Source organism: Rhinopithecus roxellana, chromosome 7 (genome assembly GCF_007565055.1).
Source record: "Rhinopithecus roxellana isolate Shanxi Qingling chromosome 7, ASM756505v1, whole genome shotgun sequence".
In the NCBI taxonomy this organism is placed as follows: Eukaryota; Metazoa; Chordata; class Mammalia; order Primates; family Cercopithecidae; genus Rhinopithecus; species Rhinopithecus roxellana.
Genome location: NC_044555.1, coordinates 95,855,032 through 95,875,975, shown reverse-complemented (window position 1 = coordinate 95,875,975; position 20,944 = coordinate 95,855,032). Strand labels below are relative to the sequence as shown.

General features: G+C 34.5%; 1 non-coding gene across 1 annotated transcript; it reads right to left on the bottom strand.

Annotated features, from left to right (window-relative positions):
• Nucleotides 1-20,389: 20,389 nt before the first annotated feature.
• LOC115898840 lies at nucleotides 20,390-20,495 on the bottom strand. Its single transcript, XR_004058505.1, has one exon. It is a non-coding gene; the product is annotated as a U6 spliceosomal RNA (small nuclear RNA).
• Nucleotides 20,496-20,944: the final 449 nt, after the last annotated feature.

Sequence of the window (20,944 nt, the reverse complement as noted above, 5' to 3'; positions counted from 1 at the left end):
ATGGTAAAGGATTCAACCCGGAAATCTCATTACTGAGTTTATGCCCAAAGAAATATAAATCTTTCTGTTATAAATACACATGCATATGTATGTTCATTGCAGCACTACTTGCAATCGCAAAGACAAGGAATCAACCTAAATGCCCATCAGCGATAGACTGGATAAAGAAAATGTGGTACACATACACCATGGAATACAATACAGTGATAAAGAAGAATGAGATCATGTCCTTTGCAGGGACACGAATGGAGCTGAAGGTCATTATCCTAAGCCAACTAACGCAGGAACAGAAAACCAAATATCACATTTTCTCACTTATAAGTGAGAGCTAAATGATGAGAATGCATAGACACAAAGAGGGGAACAACACACGCTGGGGCCTTTTGGAGGGTGGGGCATGGGAGGAGACCGAGGATCAGGAAAAATAACTAATGAGTACTAGGCTTATTAGCTGGGTGATAAAATAATCAGTACAACAAGCCCCCCATGACACAAGTTTACCCATGTAACAAACCTGTACATGTACCCCTGGACATAAAATAAAAGTTTAAAAAGTGTTACATTAATAGAAATGGTAAAGGCCTAAATAGATATTTTTTCAAAAGGAGACATACAAATGACCACATATTTGAGATACATGAAGAAATGCTCAACATCACTAATAATTAGGGAAATGCAAATTAAAACCATAATGAGATATCTCCTCACACCGGTTAGAATAGATGTTACTAAAAAGATGAAAGATCAAAAGTGTGGGAAAGGATGTGGAGAGAAGACAATCCTTGTACACTGTTGGTGGAAATGTACATTAGTATAGCCATTATAGAAAACTATATGCAGTTTCCACAAAAAACTAAAAATAGAATTACCATATGATCCAGTGATCTCAGTACTGTGTTTATATCTAAAGGAAATAAAAACAGTATGTTAAAGAGTTATCTGCACTTTCATGTTCATTGAGGCATCATTCACAATAGCTAAGTTATAGAATCAACCTAAGTGACAATCAAAGGATGAATGGATGAAGGAAATGTTTTATATATGCGCAACTGAATACTGTTCAGCACCCCAAAATAAGAAAATTCTCTCATTTAAGACAACATGGATGAACCTGGAGGACACTTTGTTAAACAAAATAAGTTAGGCACAGAAATGGAAATACTTCATTATCTCACTTATATGTAGAATTTGAAATAATTGAACTCAGAAGCAGTGAGTAGAATGGTGGTTACCAGGTCTAGGGGGTAGATATAAATGGGGAGATGTTGGTTAAAGAACACAAAGTTTCAGTTAGATAGGGGGAATAATTTTTGAGGTATATTGCACAGCACAGTGACCATAGTTGATAATAGTGTATATTTAAAAATTGCTAATAAGACAGCAAACTTCAAATGTTCTCACTACAAAAAATAAGTATTTGAGGTGATTAATATGTTAATGAGTTGATTTATTCGTTTCTCATTGTACACATACATCATCACATAACTTTGTATCCCATAAATCATGAATATATACAATTACAACTTGTCAATTTATAATAAAATAATAAATTTTAAAAAAAGATAAACTAATATTTTTTGTGTTGAGAACCTCTGTGAAGAAAACCACAAAACTTTACTAAGAGACAGAAAAGACAAAAAAGAAGGCTTAAGGCCGGGCGCGGTGGCTCACGCCTGTAATCCCTGCACTTTGGGAGGCCGAGGCGGGCGGATCGCAAGGTCAGGAGATTGAGACCATCTTGGCCAACACGGTGAAACCGCGTCTCTACTAAAAATACAAAAAATTAGCCGGGCGCGGTGGTGGGCGCCTGTAGTACCGGCTATTCGGGAGGCTGAGGCAGGAGAATGGCGTGAACCCGGGAGGTGGATCTTGCAGTGAGCAGAGATCGCGCCACTGCACTCCAGCCTGGGCGACAGAGTGAGACTCCGCCTCAAAAAAAAAAAAAAAAAAAAAAAAAAAAAAAAAAAAAAAAAAAAAAAAAGGGGGCTTAAATAAATGCAGAGACTTATCATGTTTCTCAAGAGGAAGACAATAGTGTAAAGACGTGATGATTCCCTCTCTCCTGAAAACACATCCTTCTCTTGGAATTTATGCTACAACCTCTTCCTGTTTGTGTTTCCACCTTACTGTCTGCTCCTTTCAGCTCCTTACTTGAATTTTCCCTTTCCTGAAGACTTCTGAAGGTTTTGGTTCTTAATCATCTTCTCTTCTCTATTTGCATTCTTTCTAGATGAACTCACCTTTCTTTATGGTTTTAAATACTAACTATATGTTGATGACGCCAGCCCTGACCTCTCCCCTGACTGCCAGTCATGTACCCGATTATCTACTTGGCAAGTCACACTGATAAATCTTAGCATACCAAACTTTGAAGGTACAAAACAGAACTCTTGGCTTCTAACTTCAGTTTGGGATACTTTTGCTTCAGATCTGCGCAAGGCTTCTTCTCATAATTAAGTTCTCAGTTCGAGTGTCACCTTTTGAAGCCACCTGATCTAAACAAACCCTCACCATTCGCTGAGATGGTCATATCACATTATGCTGTTTAAATGTTGCCATGACATTCATTACTATGGGAAATTATCCTGTTTGTGTACCTATTTGCTTGTTTATACTTTATCTCCATATCATCACATCCAACTAAAATGTAAGCTCCTCAAAATTAGTGATATTGCTTGACTTGTTTACTGACATGTTCACCTGTCACTAGTGTGTGTACTAGTGTCTGAGAAATAGTAAGTGCTCAGTAAATACTTAAACATTAGTCCTCTCCTATCTGTAAAGGAAAAATTCCAAGACTGCAGTGGACACCTGAAGCCACAGATAGTACCCGACCCTGTAAATACTGTGTTTATTGTATGTACGCATATATATGATAAATTTTAATTGATAAATTAAGTATAGTAAGATATTAACAACAATAGCTAATAATAAAATGGAACATACACAGGAATATGCCAGTATCACTATTCTTGTGCTTCGAGGCTGTTATTAAGTAAAATAAGGGTCACTGGAACACAAGTACCATGATAGTCAATCGGATAACCTACGTGACCACTAAGTGACTAATGGACGGGTAACATAGACAACATGGTTACACTGAACAAAAGGAGGATTCACGTCCCAGCACTGCAATAGCACAAGATATCATCATGCTACTCAGAATGGTGCACAATTTAAAACATGAATTGTTTAATTCCGGAGTTTTCCATTTCATATTTTTGGACTTCAGTTGACCTCAGGTAACAGAAACAGAAACAGAATAAAAAGAAAAATAATGTTTATGTTTTAACTCATTTCAATCAAATCCCAGTAGTTTTGGGGGTGAGGGGATCTGCAACAAAGAGATTATTAAGTTGTTTGGAAAAAATAAACAAAATAAGATACTGAAGAAATTTTTGTAAAAAATAGTTAAAAGGAGAATTTGCCCAACCAGGGATTTTTCAATGTCAAAAATTAAATAATGAATCATTAAAATGGTATGGTACTATTGAGGAACGAGTGGTAGGGCCATAGAATAAAGCAGAATGTCCAAACAAGATATAAATACATATAAGCCTTTAATATATGATAAAAACAATGTTTTGGATCAACCACTGACAGTAGTGAAAGGTAGATTATTCACTAAACAATGTAGTGATAACTGGCTAAGTCATTCTTTCTTATGTGTACTACAGTATCTCTGGAGTTTTGCCAGTCTCTTGTGTATCCTGCCAGAGATAATATCTCCACATTCAAAGATTTTATATTTACAGATTCCATTCTCCCCTAAATAAATGGTACGATGTTACACTGCTCTGCACCTTGCATTTTTCACTTAAAAACATATTTTGGATATCCTTCAGCATAACTCCATATTGAGCTGCCACATTCTTTTCAATAACTACATAGAGTATTCCATTAGATAGATTTACCATAATTTAACTAGCCCTCTGTTATGGCCGTTTCCGATATTTTGCTGATAAAAACTATGCTGCAATTATTATTTCACACAAATGTAACTATTTTTACAGGATAAATACTCAGGAGTGGAATTTCTAAGTCAAACTACTTGTTCCTTTTTATTTTTGTTGTATTATTTCCAAAATGCCCTCCATAGAGAGTGTGCCAATCTAAATTTACACCAGCAATGTATTGTCTTCACTGATTCCCTTCACTGTTTCTAATACAGATTGTTATAAGTTTTCTGATCTTTACCAATCTGATAGGTGAAAAATGATATCTGACAGTTGTTTAATTTACATTTCTTTTATTTGCTTCTTTTTCTGCAAACTGTCTAGTCATAATTTTTACATATTTTTCCTAGTATATTGTTGATCTGTTTGCTTATTGACTTGTAGGAATTATTTACATAATATGAAAAATTGGCCCACCATTTGGAAAAAAGTTTCAGCCCAATATCATAAGTTAAAATGAATTCTATATGGATTGAAAATGTTAAGAGAAAAGAAGAAAGAATAAGATGCTGCTGAATATATATAATATTGTGCTGAGGAAAGACTTCCAAATACGAACTTAAAGGCAGAAGACATAAAGGAATATATTAAACTACATCCAAATTTCAAATTTATGTAGGGAACAAACCAACTATAAACAAACTTAAGAAGCAAACTATAGCTAAATATGTGCACATGTTGAGGTGAGAGACAGGGAGAGAGAAATTGAAACAGAGAAAACAAACCTAGTGAAAGTAGTGAAGAATACAGACAAGTGGTCATTATACATCTTGAGCATCCTGCATTTGAAAATCCAATATCCGAAATGCTCCAAAATCTGAAATATTTTGAACTCCAAAATGACATTTTAAAAAATGCTCCATGAAGCATTTTGGAATTTGAATTTTCGGGATTGGTGTCCTCAGTTGGTGTAATGCAAATATTCCGAAATTAGAAAAAAAATGCTTCTGGTACCAAGCATTTTGGGTAAGGGATACTCAACCTGTACTACTCTTGCAACTTTTTTGTAGCCTTAAAATTTTTCAAAATAAAATGTTGAGGAAAAGTAATATTAAAAATAATCAATAGAAAAGGTCAAATAATAAAAATTTAGAATTAGAAAAATTAAGCAATTACTATAGTGTAATAGAGATTCTCAGAAAAAAATGTGTTATAAAGTTATATGCAATAAATTGGAAAATCTTTAAATAAAAATGGCAAACAGCAAAATATAATGCTTGAAACATAGATGACAACCAAATGAATAATATCCATAATATAGAATGTGTTATTATTATTATTATACTTTCAGTTCTAGGGTACATATGACCCAGCCATCCCATTACTGGGTATCTACCCAAAGGATTATAAATCATGCTGCTATAAAGACATATGCACACGTATGTTTATAACGGCACTATTCACAATAGCAAAGACTTAGAATGTGTTCTTATAAATTAATAAGAAAAAGTGCATACTCCAGTATGCGACAATAATGGGCAGAGAATAAGGTCAAACAATTTACAAAACAAGAAATACAAATGACCAACAAACTGTAAGAAAAAGTTTAAACAAATTCAACTTTGTTGGTAGTCAAAAATGAAAATTAAATGACATACCATTTTCTGTGCATATGGTTAGCAAAATTTAGAAAAAAATAAAAATGCTCAATGTTGAATAGATGGAGGAAAATGGGTGCTCTTTTGAAGTACTGGATGGTGAAAAGGTAAATTGTCATAACTTTTCTGGAGAGCTACTTAGCAACTTGTATCAAAAAATCTTCAGAAGTTCATGCCATTTTACTTTGCAATCTTTTTTCTAGCAATTTATCTAAGGTAATAATTGGAAAAATGTTAAGAGATTTGTGCACAAGGATGTCCTTCATATCATTGCTTTTAATTCAAAAATTAGAAACAACTTACATTATAAATAAGAATTTGGTTAAATATTTTATTTAATGCAGTGGACTATTATAAACCATTAAAATGCATATGTACATGTATACATAGAAGGATGGATAGATAAATAGATATGAAAAGATTCACAGTAAACTAAGCGAAAAAGTTATGCATATTATGATCACATTTGTATAAAGAATAATTCTGGAAGAATATGTACCAAAAAGTCAACAGTAGTTGACTCTGGGGGATGGGATTTCACTCACTTTTTCTCTCCTTTTGCTCATCTATATTTTTTAATATTTATAAGATAAAAATACGTAACTAGTGTGATTAAATATACAATATCTTTATGTGCAAATTATTTGTATAAATAAATATGAAAAGGCAACAATATCAAGGCAAAATAGGCAAGAGACATAAACAGGTAACTTAAATAAACAGTACAATAGGCAACAACAAAATAAAGAGTGCTAAACATCCCTAGTAATTAAATTAATACAAACAAAAACAATGGACCCATTTTTTTGCTTCTAAGATCAACAAAAATGATCAAGTGGATGTAAGAAATAGCATTCCACTATGAAACATGGCTGTATCCAATGATAGAAGCATTTTTAAGGGAATTTTGTCAGTAAGAATAAAAAACTTTCAAAACGTGCATACCCTTTAATCCAATGATTCTACTTCCAGAAAATAATCAAAGGTAAAATATATATACATATGTTTAAGACATGCCATTTGACCCAGCAATCCCATTATTGGGTATATACCCAAAGAAATAGAAATCATTCTATTACAAAGACATATGCATGTGTATGTTCATTGCAGCACTATTCACAATAGCAAAGACATGGAATCAACCTAAATGCCCGTCAATGGTAGAATGGATAAAGAAAATGTGACACACATGCACCGTGGAGTACTATGCAGTCATAAAAAAGAATGAGATCATGTATTTTGCAGGAACATGGATGGAGCTGGAGGTCACTACCCTTAGCAAACTAATGCAGGAACAGAAAACCAAATATTGCATGTTCTCACTTATAAATGAGAGCTAAATGATGAGAACACATGGACACATAGAGGGGAATGTACACTGGGCCCTATCATAGGGCCCTATCATAGGAGAGAGAGGAGGCAGAGGATCAGGAAAAGTAACTATTTGGGTACTAGGCTTAATACCTGGGTAATGAGATAATCTATACAACAAACACCCATAGCACAAGTTCACCTATGTAACAAACCTGTATGTGTACTCTCAAATTTAAAATAAAAGTTAAAATAAAATAAAATAATAAAAAAGAATATCCAGCAAATTGTTGTTTATAAAAGTAAGATATTTTAAATAATCTCAATTTCAGTTGGTTAAATTATGATAAATCCACATTTTAAAGAAATGCTTTGCAACTGTTAAAATTCTTATTTTTATGTAACTGGCACAGAGAGTCAAAATATATTTTTAAGCAGCAAAAAAAAAAAGTAGATCATGTATATGCTACAACATGGATAAATTGAAAACATTATGCTAAGTGAAATAAACCATATACGAAAGAATAAATATTGAATGATTCCATTTATATGTAGTATCTGGAATAAGCAAGTTCTTAGAGACATAAAACAAAGCTTACCTGGGGCATGAAAGAGGGAGAAATGGGGAAATCAGTGTTTAATGTGCACAGAATTTCTGTGTGGGATGTTGTAAAAGTTCTGAAAATGGAGATAGTGGATGGTTGCACAGCTTTGTGAATGTACCTAATGCCACTGAATTGTACATTTAAAAATGGTACATTTAAATATGGCAAATTTTATACATATATTTATTACTACAATAATACAGCAGATCACAAATATTTATGTAAAGCATGATCTTATTTTGTACCTACCCATATGTGTGTATATAATCACTCAAAAGTCCATTTGACTAAGCACCACATGTAAACAGTAGTTTTATGTCGGTGGCAGCTTTGTAGGTGATTTTATTTTATTTATCCTTATTTGTCTCTATTCTCTTCTTTCATGAATATGCAGCACATGTGTAAGAATATATTACAAAATTAGAAGTGCTACATATCTGATAAATACAAAGTATACATATGTAACAAACCTGCACGTTATGCACATGTACCCTAGAACTTAAAGTATAATAAAAAAAAAAAATAAATAAAAAAAAAAATAAAATAAAAAAAAAAAAAAAAAGAATTAGAAAGAACTCTTTAAAAATTTAGGAAAAATACAAAACAAATATAACTCTCAGTTAACTTTCATTTCTCAAATAACAAAAATTGGTCTGTATTAGACTTTGGAAGCAGGTTCTTCAGTTTATGTTCACAGGCCCTTTATCAACTTATATAAGTCTATCCAAGCTAAGCCTTAAAGTTTTACTTCATTAAGGCTAAAATCTTCAAAATGGAAGTTATTAGTGTAGATCTTTATTGTCACTTTAACTTACTTTCATTTAACTCAAGGATTTCTGTGCTTTGCTTTAAAATGAACATCTCTAAAATCTTAATATTATTTGGCAGATAAATATTTATGATCCTCTTGGCTTCTAATTTAGATATTGCATTGATTTGAAAATTATGTTTATATTAATGAACTTCAAATTAAAATTTAGTGAAAATGAGAGTAAATAATGTGTCATTCGTCATTCGGTCAATCAATAATATTTATGGAATGTCTAATACAGCAGTGAACAAATCAGTCTTAACTTCTACCTTCATGATAAAGTAAAATTTCAGTTGAAATTTTAAGAATGAGCAAAAGTAATCAAAGTTACATGAAGAAGTAAGAAAAACATGACTCCAGGATGACAGACTAGATTGTGTAAATTTTCAGAAGCAGGAAAACCTTGAAATGCTTTGAGATCGGGTCTAGAAACTTTCATGTCACTGGTATCCAATGATCCGCATCATCTTTTCATTAGCTTTTGAAACTTTCATCTTAAAGAAAATCAGAACAGAACAACTCTCTGGGATTCACTTAAGCTTTTAATAGAAAAATAAAAATGCCATGGATCTGGGGAAAAGGTTGCGTGTTCCATTTAGAGGAAAAATCAGGCTAGCAGTGGATTATTTGTACAAGATGAACTGCATTCAATGTGGCTAATGCTGTTTTCCAGAAGTTTGATTATGGAACATAAAAATAAAATAAAATGAAATAGAAAAAGGTTAAGGCAGATGCACATCAAATAGGATACAATAGTTAATTCAAGTACACACTACAAAATGGAAAGCACTTACCAGTAACCCAAATGTAACCCATTATTAGAGAATGCATTCCATAGAAATGGTTTTAATAGTAGTCATATCCAAACAAAAAGATACATCTTCAAAAACATACACAAAACTATGGAACATGATTTGGGTACAGACAGACAAGTACTATTCATCGGCAAGGCTATATCTATAAATGCACAGTGAATGAACTGGAGCCTAACCAATCCATTTACTGTGTTATCCTCATGATTGATGCGGAGAGCCAAATGATTGAGTGAACCAGAGCAATCAGCATCAATCTTGATGATGACCGAAATGAACAAAGTGGCTGTACCTAACTCAACAAGTCATCAAGTCAAGTGAACAAGTGCTTTTATAGCATTGGCTGTATGCCCAGAAATGTTCTAGATGCTGTGAGGGCTACACAAAGTTAAAATACATAGCCTGTGCCATAAATTAACATGATTTTGTTGGAATCACAAGTTCTAAATACATAAACTATCAAAACATATAAAGCCAAATATAGAGTACACTGTATTATACATGCTGTATGACTTCAGTGATTGGTGTGAACTAGATTGAGTAAAATGAAATTGGCCATAAAAAAGAAGATACAATTTGAGTTGTCAAAGAGAAAGAGAGAAGAACTGTAGTACACATTTGCTGAGTGCCTTCCAGGAATCCCATTTCTCTCTTCTTCTGACAAACTTCAATCTTGTTTGGAAAACCATTCCGTCCACAATTTGTAGCCAAGTGGTTCAGACAGAGTTGACTTTAACTCCATGTGTGCATCATAAATGTCTTAAGTCAATCAAGATATTCTGTCCTCCTGGCACTAATGACTGACTCAGGGAAAGGTAAACCCAAGCCTAAACTAATTCATGCATCTTATTCCTCTGGGCCCAGTAATTAAATTGAAGCAGACACTGAAAGGGTCTTATCAGAGTAAACTTTTGTACATTTTTTGGAAATGCTAGGACACAGATTATCTCTTCTACCAAATAGTGTTTTATGGGGATACAAAGCTTATAGCCATTAAAAACCAAATCACGTGTGTGGTGAAAGGAGACTATGTGGTCTTTGACAGTTGGTATGGACACCATTGAAAACAGAGTGAAAGAGATTCAATCTGGAGCCTTGGCAACATCACTCAGTCACTAGATCAATCCTTGCCTAAAGCCATTTTCTCTGGACTTTTTAGTTAAATGAACTAGTAAATTCCGTTTATTATTAGAGACAGTTTAACTTGATTTTTCATCATGTGCAATACAGAATCCTAACTGATACAAGAACATTAATAACACTAATATAGAGGTAAGGATGAAGTCAAGTTTCGTCCAACAATTCACCTGGCAAAAGTAAAGGATTCATCTTGATGAATACTGGACAATCATACCAGAAAATGAGGAAAGTTCATATTCTAGAGAAACTTGAGTAACAGGGACAGGATTTTTGACTTGATTCGTGAGACAATTTGAAATTATGATTTGTTCCTGAAAAAGATAATGATTTGAATGAAGTGGTGGCCTAGGAATATTGATCAGACTGAGATGAGAAGAATGGGTTGCAGGAAAAAGAACAAGAAGGGAGGGAAATCCTTCAGGCGGAATTGAGGCCTAGGTTTATGGTGGTGATGATGGAATAGAGAAAAAATAGATGAGAGGCAATAAACTATTGGTTAATAACATGGGTTCTGGAGACAGATGACCTAATTTTGAATCTGGATTCTGCTATTGCTATTTATTCTCTCCATTACCCTGCTTTGGATACCAATCATATCACTTCTATCCAACTATTCACATCATCTTTCAATTGGCTTTTGAAAGTTTAATCTCATAAAGAGTATGCATCCTTGGATAAATTACACTTTCTGACTCTCAATTATCTCATCTGCAAAATGGGGATAAAATAGCACCTAATCCCTGAGGTTATTATTATGATTAAATGTGGAAATACATGTAAAATGCTTAGAAGAGTGTCTGGGACATTGTAATATTCAATAAACGTTAGCTATTATACAAACTCTTTTCCAAGGCAGAATCTAAAGTACCTGGTGACTGACTGAAGGAAACAAAAAGAGGCAAAGAGAACTAGATTAAGATACATGTGCTCTAACTCCAGGTTTGCCACACTAGCTGTAGTGAACTTGCACAACTTTCTTGGCCTTGTTTGGGACTTTGATTAGTCATCTGTAAAAATATGTATTTGTATTAGATGATCCCTAGGGATGTCTTCAGGTCCAATATATTATGAGTTTATAAAATCTAAGTATTGTTATATCGTAAAAATTTATAAAACAATTTGAATGCATTAATTTAAACTTTTTAACAACCCTGTGAGATAGACCATTTTACAGATAAGGAAACTGAGGCTCAAAGGATTTTAATGACTTCTTCAAGCATGTATAGTTGAAGCTAAGACTTAAAGTCAGAGGTTCACATTTTGAGCAACATGCCATTTATTATGACCTGTTATCTTCAATTTAAAATGCCAGGATTAGTGTGGGAGCTATAGTGTTTCTGAACTCTTGGCTATCATAGAACAGGCCCGTTTTCTGTTGGTAAATATAGCAGATGTGGTAGATACAAACAGCATCGAAGGGCCTCTAGATTATTGTAAAATATTCTCATTTCCAGGAGGGCAGTAGTTGTGGTTCTAAGGAGGAAAGGGGTCTTAAAGAAGGTTGGCTTCAACAGGAAATGACCCTTTGATAAGATCCAGGCATCATTATTATGCCACAGTGTACTATATACAGAGAAAATGTCTCTGAGATAGACTAGTAAGAAATGGCATGAGTAGGTTAGATTGTAGAGTATGTAGACAGCCGTGTGTATGATAATAATGAAGGTTATGTGTTAGAACAAAGCCATGTTAGCTACGTGGTTACCTTTTTATATTTGCTAGGCCAGCCTCGGGTGATGGCAGGAGAGGAAAAGCCAGTAGTCATTGCACATTTAAATATGAAGACTTAAGAAAATACAGTACTGTAGGCCAAATTTAATGCCCTGGAAATGAATTCAAGGCCAAGATCTCTAGGGTGATGCTTTCTTAAATAGCATCTGTTCCATGCAGAGAAAAAAGAGTGGGCACTCCAAATTCTCCAGAATCCACAAGGACTCTTTTTAATAGTTATAGGATACACAGGAAGGCTGGGCTACCCTTTTACAAAATGTCATCATGAATTTTGTATTAAAAAGGAAAAACTATGAGGCAAGATAGGAGAAAAGGCAGACTGTTGCAGATTCCACTAGAGTAAAAGAAAATAAGAAAAGTTTGACAAATGGGCCAGGCTTATGACAGTGAAACAAAGAAAATTGGAGGCAACTTAAAATGCCAACTTGAAAATAATTTACTGATATGTGAATTTTGTACATTTTTAAAAGAACATGTGATATTTTGTTACATGCATAGAGGTTGTAATGATTAAGTCAGGTTATTTAGGGTATTAATCACTTCCAGTATTATCATTCCTTTGTGTTTGGAACATTTCAAGTACTGTCTTCTAACTATTTTGAAGTATATAGCATATTGTTATCTATAGTCACCCTACTCTGCATTAGAACATTAGAACTTATTCCTTCCATCTAACTATATATTTGTACCCATTAACCAACTTCTCTTTATCCCCTTCCCCCGACATATCTTTCCCAGCCTCCAGTAACTAACATTCTACTCTCTATCTACATAAGATCCACTTTTTTTAGCTCCCACATGTGAGTAAGAACATATGATATTTGTGTTTCTGTGACTGGCTTATTTCACTTAACTTAAAGTTCCATTCATGTGGCTGCAAATGAAAGAATTTAATTCTTTGTATGGCCAAGTAGTATTTAATTGTGTGTATGTACCACATTTTCATTATCCACTCATCCATTAATGGACAGAGGTTGATTCCATGCCTTTGCTATCATGAATAGTGCAGCAATAAACACGGGGTGCATGTGTCCCTTTGATACACCAATTTTTTCTTTGAAATAAATACTCAGTAGGGGAATTGCTAGACTGTATGGTAGTTCTAATGTTTTATTTTGGAGAAAACTCCATACTGTTTTCCATTATGACTGTACTAATTTATATCCCTACCAAAAGTGTATAAGAGTTCCCTTTTCTCTGCATCCTCACCAGCATCTGTTATTTTTAGTCTTTTAAATAATAGCCATTCTAGCTAGGGTAAGATACTATCTTATTGTGGTTTTGAAAGAACAATTGACATATATGGGGGGGTAAAAAGTAACTAAAATACGGTATACACATATATATATTTTCTAGAAGCTTTAAAAGGAAAATAGCTGAATTAGAATATAGGCCAGGATGCAAGGATAGACTTTAAGCAATTTGATAGAAGGAGAAAAACCAACCACTTTCAATGCCAAGGTACATATAGAAAACAGGCAGACCCAGCCTGGACAGATAAGTAAGCATGTTGCTATGTGTATGAAGGCAAACATACAAAGTTTATGACTATTAGAATCTAGGATATTAGATAAAGAAAGGTTAATAAAAATTCTGTGAGTGGGAAAATGAAATTTTTAAAATGTAAAATGTGTTGATAAAGTTACAGGCCTATAGTCATTACAGAAGACTTGACAGGAATAATACAGTTTTGGCCACAATATAGAAATTAGGTGATGTAATTTTGAGAGGTCTTCAGTTATCCACAAACTGATCAAATATTTTATCAGAATGAAATGTAAAATCGAGGTTTGCATAAAAAGTATGGCTACTTACTATAATAAGATTTGTAGAATTCAAAAGAATATGATTTTGAAAGGATATAAATACCTATAGGAGATACTATATAATAGTAATTTAATTTTACATACTAGCTTAAGCAAGCAAGCCGGAATTATCCATCACTTGGTTATCCACCTTTAGGAGAAAGAGTGACAAGACAATGTAGTTACTGCTGTTTCAAAAATATATTTTCACAGATTGAAAGCCCATAGGAATACTTTTCAAAATCACTTCAAAAAGACCAAAAATACACACAGTGTATCAAAAATAATTTAGCAGTCAAACAAAATCTAATTTATCCATGGCTATATGACAAAGTAAACAGCTTGGGAAGGTAGGAGGACAAGGGGAGCATATATTTTTAATAGAAAAAAAACTACCTACATGCAGACAAGAAATCTGTAAATGTTGGCCAATAAAGTAAAAGAAATAATAATAATTTCAAGGATCACCTTATAAGACATTCGTAAATTAATACTAAAAGTTTTTTAAAGACAACAAAATCAGGAAGTGAGCTACGGAATCAGTGAGGTCACTTTATGATATAATCAGGTGTGAAAGAATGGTATCAGAGAAACCCAGTGAGATATTGTGGTTATTTTCTTTACAGAGGAAGCCATTAAGGAGAATCTTTAATCCATCTGAAATTTGAAGTAGCAGAGGTATTCAATCATAAACAGCTAAACAGGCAAGTTCTAGACCTCATGGTAAATAATATACACATCAGGTGCCACTTACTCGATGTTTTGAAGAAACTCAAAGGTAAAATGGTGTTTTAATAGCTTCAAGTCTTGAACTATTCCCAGAAACAAAACTAGAAGATTTTCAAGATGACTAAAATCCACCAACAAAAACCTGGACCAGAAAAACCTCCTTTGGGGATTCTCTTACATAATTAGCCACCTGATAAAATAAATAGCATAAGCATAATACGTTTAGGAGCAAGAAGCAACCGGGCATCTATGTTTTAGATGCTGTAGAAGTCAAACATGTTGCCTTTCTATTCCCCAAATCCTCTACCCTTGCCTTAAACCCAGTGATACCTCTATCAGAATACATTCCTCTCAAAGAACTGACACTCTCTGATAAGCTTTTAAAGATTTTCAAAAATTCAAATAACCTTCACCAGGATGAGAAACTTGACCAGCGTTTTTATCTTTGCAATTTTTGGGGGGTGGCAGGATTTCTCTAAAGAGCAAAAACTTCCTACCCCTAGAAAAGAGTTTCTGATAAAGCAAAAATCATGGCCCCCAATAAAGAGTGATCTTGCCAACACAGGCTCTGAAATACCTCACAGATTTTGAAATTCACATCTTTCTGGTAGTTCATTCCTGTATTAATTCATCAGAGAAATAAAGCAACAAACTATCAGTATAATTAGTTATTATAAATTTACGAAATAAACTCAACTCTACTTCCAAAGGATATAAGAGCATGTCATTCACATTGATGTTTACATTTTTTTCCTTTATTGCACAGTTGACCTTTAGAGACATCTTCCATGAAACTGTTTATCATTCTGCTTCCCATTTTGGCTATCAAAACTGCAACTTTATTAGGCAACATCCTTCTTATGAATTTTAAAAATCATTTATCATAGATTTAACCATCTTCTGACTCTTCATGCACCAATATTATACTTTCTTACATTGAACTTTTATTTTGAGATCATTGTAGATTCACATGCAGTTGTAAGAAATATACAGAAATGGCCGGGCGCGGTGGCTCAAGCCTGTAATCCCAGCACTTTGGGAGGCCGAGACGGGCGGATCACGAGGTCAGGAGATCGAGACCATCCTGGCTAACATGGTGAAACCCCGTCTCTACTAAAAATAGAAAAAACTAGCCGGGCGAGGTGGCGGGCGCCTGTAGTCCCAGCTACTCAGGAGGCTGAGGCAGGAGAATGGCGTGAACCCGGGAGGCGGAGCTTGCAGTGAGCCGAGATTGCGCCACTGCACTCCAGTCTGGGCGACAGAGCGAGACTCCGCCTCAAAAAAAAAAAAAAAAAAAAAAAAAAAAAAAAAAAAGAAATATACAGAAATATTCCATATACACTTTACCTGCTTTCCTTCAGTGGTAATGTCATGCAAAACTATAGTACACTATCACACTAGGATATTGACACTGATACAATTCACCTACTAGTTCAAATTTCACCAATTTTACTTGTACTGTTTTGTCACCATAAAGATCACACATGTTGCCATTTTATAATCACATCCACTTTTCTCACACACCCTTAACCTCCAGCAACCATAATATGCCCTCAACATTTATAACTTTGTCATTTCAAGCATGTCATATAAATGGAATCATACAGTATATACAGTATATAATATTTTAGATTGGCCTTTTCCATCCAGCATAATTCCCTGGAGTTTAATCCACATTGTCATGTGTATCAATAGTTTATTTTTATTGCTGAGTACTATTTCATGGTATGGATGTACCATAGTTCATTTAACCATTCACTTGTTAACAGACATCTGAGTTGTTTCTAGTTTGGAGCTATTAGGGTAAAATTTGCTATGAATATTTGTATGCAGGATTTTGTGTGAACAAAAAATATCATTTTTCTGGGATAAATGCCTGGACTGAAATTTCTGATTTGTATAGCAGATGAATGTTTGGTTTTCTAAGAAACTGCCAAATCATTTTTCAAAATGGGTGTACCATTTTATATTCCTACCAGCCATCTATGAATAATCCAGTTTCTCTGTGTCCTTGCCAGCAACTGATGCTTTACAACTTTTTATTTCAGGGATTCTGTTAAGTATGTAGTAATAGCTCATTTTTGCTTTAATTCACATTTTCATAATAGGTAGTGATGTCGAACATTTTTTTTTTTCTTTTTTTTATACTTTAAGTTCTAGGGTACATGTGCATAACGTGCAGGTTTGTTACATATGTGTATTTGTGCCATGTTGGTGTGCTGCACCCATCAACTCGTCAGCACCCATCAATTCATCATTTATATCATGTATAACTCCCCAATGCAATCCCTCCCCCCTCCCCCCTCCCCATGATAGGCCCCAGTGTGTGATGTTCCCCTTCCCGAGTCCAAGTGATCTCATTGTTCAGTTCCCACCTATGAGTGAGAACATGCGGTGTTTGGTTTTCTCTTCTTGTGACAGTTTGCTAAGAATGATGGTTTCCAGCTGCATCCATGTCCCTACAAAGGACACAAACTCATCCTTTTTTATGGCTGCATAGTATTCCATGGTGTATATGTGCCACATTTTCTTAATCCAGTCTGTCACAGATGGACATTTGGGTTGATTCCAAGTCTTTGCTATTGTGAATAGTGCTGCAATAAACATACGTGTGAATTGTAGGTGTCTTTGTAGTAGAATAATTTATAATCCTTTGGGTATATACCCAGTAGCGGGATGGCTGGGTCATATGGTACATCTAGTTCTAGATCCTTGAGGAATTGCCATACTGTTTTCCATAATGGTTGAACTAGTTTCCAATCCCACCAACAGTGTAAAAGTGTTCCTATTTCTCCACATCCTCTCCAACAACTGTTATTTCCTGCTTTTTTAATGATTGCCATTCTAACTGGTGTGAGATGGTATCTCATTGTGGTTTTGATTTGCATTTCTCTGATGGCGAGTGATGATGAGCATTTTTTCATGTGTCTGTTGGCTGTATGAATGTCTTCTTTTGAGAAATGTCTGTTCATATCCTTTGCCCACTTTTTGATGGGGTTGTTTGTTTTTTTCTTGTATATTTGTTTGAGTTCTTTGTAGATTCTGGATATTAGCCCTTTGTCAGATGAGTAGATTGCAAAAATTTTCTCCCATTCTGTAGGTGGCCTGTTCACTCTGATGGTAGTTTCTTTTGCTGTGCAGAAGCTCTTTAGTTTAATTAGATCCCATTTGTCAATTTTGGCTTTTGCTGCCGTTGCTTTTGGTGTTTTAGACATGAAGTCCTTGCCCATGCCTATGTCCTGAATGGTACTACCTAGATTTTCTTCTAGGGTTTCTATGGTATTAGGTCTAACATTTAAGTCTCTAATCCATCTTGAATTAATCTTCGTATAAGGAGTAAGGAAAGGATCCAGTTTCAGCTTTCTACTTATGGCTAGCCAATTTTCCCAGAACCATTTATTAAATAGGGAATCCTTTCCCCATTTCTTGTTTCTCTCAGGTTTGTCAAAGATCAGATGGCTGTAGATGTGTGGTATTATTTCTGAGGACTCTGTTCTGTTCCATTGGTCTATATCTCTGTTTTGGTACCAGTAGCATGCTGTTTTGGTTACTGTAGCCTTGTAGTATAGTTTGAAGTCAGGTAGCGTGATGCCTCCAGCTTTGTCCTTTTGACTTAGGATTGTCTTGGCAATGCGGGCTCTTTTTTGGTTCCATATGAACTTTAAAGCAGTTTTTTCCAATTCTGTGAAGAAACTCATTGGTAGCTTGAATCAAAACCGCTCAACTACATGGAAACTGAACAACCTGCTCCTGAATGACTACTGGGTACATAACGAAATGAAGGCAGAAATAAAGATGTTCTTTGAAACCAATGAGAACAAAGATACACCATACCAGAATCTCTGGGACACATTGAAAGCAGTGTGTAGAGGGAAATTTATAGCACTAAATGCCCACAAGAGAAAGCAGGAAAGATCTAAAATTGACACTCTAACATCACAATTAAAAGAACTAGAGAGGCAAGAGCAAACACATTCAAAAGCTAGCAGAAGGCAAGAAATAACTAAGATCAGAGCAGAACTGAAGGAGATAGAGACACAAAAAACCCTCCAAAAAATCAATGAATCCAGGAGTTGGTTTTTTGAAAAGATCAACAAAATTGACAGACCGCTAGCAAGACTAATAAAGAAGAAAAGAGAGAGGAATCAAATAGATGCAATAAAAAATGATAAAGGGGATATCACCACCGACCCCACAGAAATACAAACTACCATCAGAGAATACTATAAACGCCTCTACGCAAATCAACTAGAAAATCTAGAAGAAATGGATAATTTCCTGGACACTTACACTCTCCCAAGACTAAACCAGGAAGAAGTTGAATCCCTGAATAGACCAATAGCAGGCTCTGAAATTGAGGCAACAATTAATAGCCTACCCACCAAACAAAGTCCAGGACCAGATGGATTCACAGCTGAATTCAACCAGAGGTACAAGGAGGAGCTGGTACCATTCCTTCTGAAACGATTCCAATCAATAGAAAAAGAGGGAATCCTCCCTAACTCATTTTATGAGGCCAACATCATCCTGATACCAAAGCCTGGCAGAGACACAACAAAAAAGAGAATTTTAGACCAATATCCCTGATGAACATCGATGCAAAAATCCTCAATAAAATACTGGCAAACCGGATTCAGCAGCACATCAAAAAGCTTATCCACCATGATCAAGTGGGCTTCATCCCTGGGATGCAAGGCTGGTTCAACATTCGCAAATCAATAAACATAATCCAGCATATAAACAGAACCAAAGTCAAGAACCACATGATTATCTCAATAGGTGCAGAAAAGGCTTTTGACAAAATTCAACAGCCCTTCATGCTAAAAACGCTCAATAAATTCGGTATTGATGGAACGTACCTCAAAATAATAAGAGCTATTTATGACAAACCCACAGCTAATATCATACTGAATGGGCAAAAACTGGAAAAATTCCCTTTGAAAACTGGTACAAGACAGGGATGCCCTCTCTCACCACTCCTATTCAACATAGTGTTGGAAGTTCTGGCTAGGGCAATCAGGCAAGAGAAAGAAATCAAGGGTATTCAGTTAGGAAAAGAAGAAGTCAAATTGTCCCTGTTTGCAGATGACATGATTGTATATTTAGAAAACCCCATCGTCTCAGCCCAAAATCTCCTTAAGCTGATAAGCAACTTCAGCAAAGTCTCAGGATACAAAATTAATGTGCAAAAATCACAAGCATTCTTATACACCAGTAACAGACAAGCAGAGAGCCAAATCAGGAATGAACTTCCATTCACAATTGCTTCAAAGAGAATCAAATACCTAGGAATCCAGCTTACAAGGGATGTCAAGGACCTCTTCAAGGAGAACTACAAACCACTGCTCAGTGAAATAAAAGAGGACACTAACAAATGGAAGAACATACCATGCTCATGGATAGGAAGAATCAATATCGTGAAAATGGCCATACTGCCCAAGGTTATTTATAGATTCAATGCCACCCCCATCAAGATGTTGAACATTTTTTAATGTGCTTATTTAACATTCATATATCCTCTTAGGTGAAATGTCTATTAATGTCTTTTGAATTGTTTGTTTTTCACTGTTGAATTTTGAGAACTCTTCATATATTCTAGATACTAGTCATTTGTCAGATGTAGAGTTTGTGAATATTTCTTCCAAGTCTATGTAGCTTGTCTTTCTATCCTCTTAACAATATCTTTCACAGAGCAAAGTTTTTTTAAATGAATGAGGTCCAACTGATCAGCTTTTGATTTTGTAGATTGTGCTTTTAGTCTTAAGTCTAAGAACTCTTTTCCTACCCCTTGATCTTGAAGATTTGCTACTATGTTTTTTTCCTAAAAATTTAATAGTTTTATGTTTTTCACTTAAGACCATAATCCATTTTCAGGTAATTATTTTCTTTTTTCAAATACAAAATGTTTTACAAGTTTGCATGTCATCCTTGTGGATGTGCCATGCTAATTTTCTCTGTATCATTCCAAATCTAGCATATGTACTGCAAACTGAACACCACTTTGAGGCAATTTTTTTTAATAAGGTTGAGTTTAAGTCAAATGTTTTGTTGTTGTCTATGGGAGCCAATTGCTCCACCATCATTTATTGAAAAGTATATTCTTCCTCCATTGAACTGCTTTTACACCTTTGTCAGAAATATGTTGCGCATATTTTTGTGGGTCTATTTTTAGATTCCATATTCTCTTCCATTAATCCACACATCTGTTACTCCACCAATATGATGCTTTCTTGATTACTGTACCTATTATATAATAATTGCTACTATAAGATAGAATGATTTCTTCCACTTTATTCTTCTTTTCAAGATTGTTTTAGCTATTATATAGGGCATGTGTTTTTCTATATAATTTTTAGAATAAGTTTTTCTGTATTTTAAAATCTTCAGTACAATTTTAATAGAGATTGCATTAAATCTACAGATCAATTGTAGAGGACTGACATTTT